This window comes from Clavelina lepadiformis, unplaced genomic scaffold, assembly GCF_947623445.1.
Source record: "Clavelina lepadiformis unplaced genomic scaffold, kaClaLepa1.1 scaffold_304, whole genome shotgun sequence".
In the NCBI taxonomy this organism is placed as follows: Eukaryota; Metazoa; Chordata; class Ascidiacea; order Aplousobranchia; family Clavelinidae; genus Clavelina; species Clavelina lepadiformis.
This window is the reverse complement of record NW_027508279.1, coordinates 15,001-17,500: the sequence shown is the minus strand read 5'-3', so window position 1 is coordinate 17,500 and position 2,500 is coordinate 15,001. Positions and strand designations below refer to the sequence as shown.

Below are 2,500 nucleotides of genomic sequence, written 5' to 3'. Positions count from 1 at the left end.
TCCGAAAACCAACAAAATAGAACCGAGGTCCTATTCCATTATTCCATGCACCATTATTCAGGCGAACCGCCTGCTTTGAACACTCTAATTTTTTCAAAGTAAACGTTCCGGCCGCCGCCAACACTCAGTCAAGAGCACCGACGGTGAACCGAAGGTGAGGCCGGGCACGCCAGTACACGCCTTGCGACGGACCGACGGCCCGAGCCCAAAATCCAACTACGAGCTTTTTAACCGCAACAACTTAAATATACACTTTTGGAGCTGGAATTACCGCGGCTGCTGGCACCAGACTTGCCCTCCAATGGATACTCGTTAAAAGTTTTAGAGTGTACTCATTCCAATTACAGGGCCTCGTTAGAGTCCTGCATTGTTATTTTTCGTCACTACCTCCCCGCGTCGGGAATGGGTAATTTGCGCGCCTGCTGCCTTCCTTGGAAGTGGTAGCCGTTTCTCAGGCTCCCTCTCCGGAATCGAACCCTGATTCCCCGTCACCCGTAAGAACCTCGGTAGGCAGATACCGTACCGACGAAAGTTGATAGGGCAGACACTTGAATGATTTGTCGCCGGTGCAAGACCGTGCGATCCGCAAAGTTATCCAGAGTCACCAACGAGCACGGGCCGAGGCCCGGTCGGTTTTTGGTCTGATAAATGCACGCCTCCGTGAGTCGGCGCTTTTCGCATGTATTAGCTCTAGAATTACCACAGTTATCCAAGTAACACGTACGATCAAATGAACCATAACTGATTTAATGAGCCATTCGCAGTTTCACTGTACGAGAGCTCGTACTTACACTTGCATGGCTTAATCTTTGAGACAAGCATATGACTACTGGCAGGATCAACCAGGTAGCTATTCGCAGCAAACGAGGCTGCTGCGGGACGACGGGCGCCCCGCGTTTCTTTTCACACGTTCTCCGTGTACATCGCTACTCAAACACTACGCTCGCGGCTTGCACGAGCTCCGAAAACCGTCAATTCCGGACGCTGCCCGGCGATTCGAGTGCAATACTCGCGCCGAGGCACGCCGATAGCTTGCCACTGGATCCGACAGACCGCTCAAAACCCCGGCTAAGCATGGGCGACCGCGCGAACAGCATTACATCTGCCCATCGTGCCCGACGCCAACCGAGATCGATTCTGCTTCGATTCGCACTCGCGCGCGCATTCGCTCACACGACTGCCTGCTCCCTCATAGTAGTCACAGAATCCTGCATCGCCATGGTACCCCAGAACGGCCTCGGGATCGCGCGAGCTCGCGGCCGGATTTGGAGTTTGGGAAGGTGCGTGGCCGCTTGCCGTGGCCGCCGAACCGCGCCCCGGCCGGGCACTGCGCGCAACTCGAACGTTTGGACTCTGAAAATATTTCCCAACGTTTGGACTTTAACTTTTTGTCGAGACTTGAAAAAATTTCAGAGTCCAAACATCGACCCGCGGCAAAAACTTTTCCGAGGTCGAAAAATCCGCGCTCGGTCAAGAGAATATGCGCGGCCTGGGCGTTTGGACTCTAACATTTTTTGGAGTGGATGGGAAAAATTTTCAGAGTCCACAACACCGACCCGCGCGTGATGCTCTCCCGAGTTCGGAAAATCCGCGCCAGGTGAAAGCTATGCGCGCGACCTGGTCGTTTGGACTCTAAAAAATTTTCAAGTCTCATCACACCAACAAAAAGTTAAAGTCCAAACACCGACTCGCGGCTAAAGCTCTTCCGACTTGGGAAAATCCGCGGCGGGTGAGGGCTATCCGCGCGACCTGGGCGTTTGGACTTTAACATTTTTTTGGTGTGAATCGACTTGATAAAATTAATCTAATGCCATACAGTGTCAAAGTGCACAATTTTAATCGATATAATCATAACAATATATGTCATACAACAAAATCATCAAATGATCATCAAGCAGCATTGCAAAGCTACGTGAGTCAATGCAAGGCAATGACAACGTATTTATCAATTAAAGTTATTTAATTGTACAAAGTTATTGTTAAATTATAAAATAAAATTAAATTAAATGAAATTAAATTGAAGAGCTCAATTACGACAATGTAACAGAGTGTCATACAAAATATATTGAATCACACACGTCCAAACGCTAAAGAAATATATCAAATGCACTCACCTGCCAGTCACCGTTTTGGGTAACTCAGAATAGACCGTCTTTCGTCGGGAATTGAGTTGATCATTGATCATTGAACATTGCAGTAGGAATAGGTTTAAGCGGAATAATAATAGCGGAAGGCTGATGCTCCAGGTAAATGTTTGCTTCGCTCATAATACTGAAAGGAAAAAAATTTGTGAGCAAGCAGTGCCGCAGGGAAGAATGCGATGGCAAAACGGACGCGTTGTGGAAATTATGGTAGTCCGAGGGCGCCAACTAGCGACCAAAAAAGAAACACATTACGGTCGCTAGAGGAAAAATGCAAATAAATAGCAATTCAATCTTCCATGCTTGTATGTATGTATGTATGTATGTATGTATGTATGTATGTATGTATGTATGTATGT

At 48.0% G+C, this 2,500-nt stretch overlaps 1 non-coding gene across 1 annotated transcript in view; it reads right to left on the bottom strand.

Annotated features, from left to right (window-relative positions):
• LOC143472804 (small subunit ribosomal RNA) overlaps window positions 1-849 on the bottom strand; it is a 1,808-nt gene extending 959 nt beyond the window's left edge. Inside the window, exon 1 of the ribosomal RNA XR_013120112.1 lies at window positions 1-849. This exon is cut by the window's left edge and continues 959 nt beyond it. This is a non-coding gene — a ribosomal RNA (small subunit ribosomal RNA).
• Window positions 850-2,500: the final 1,651 nt, after the last annotated feature.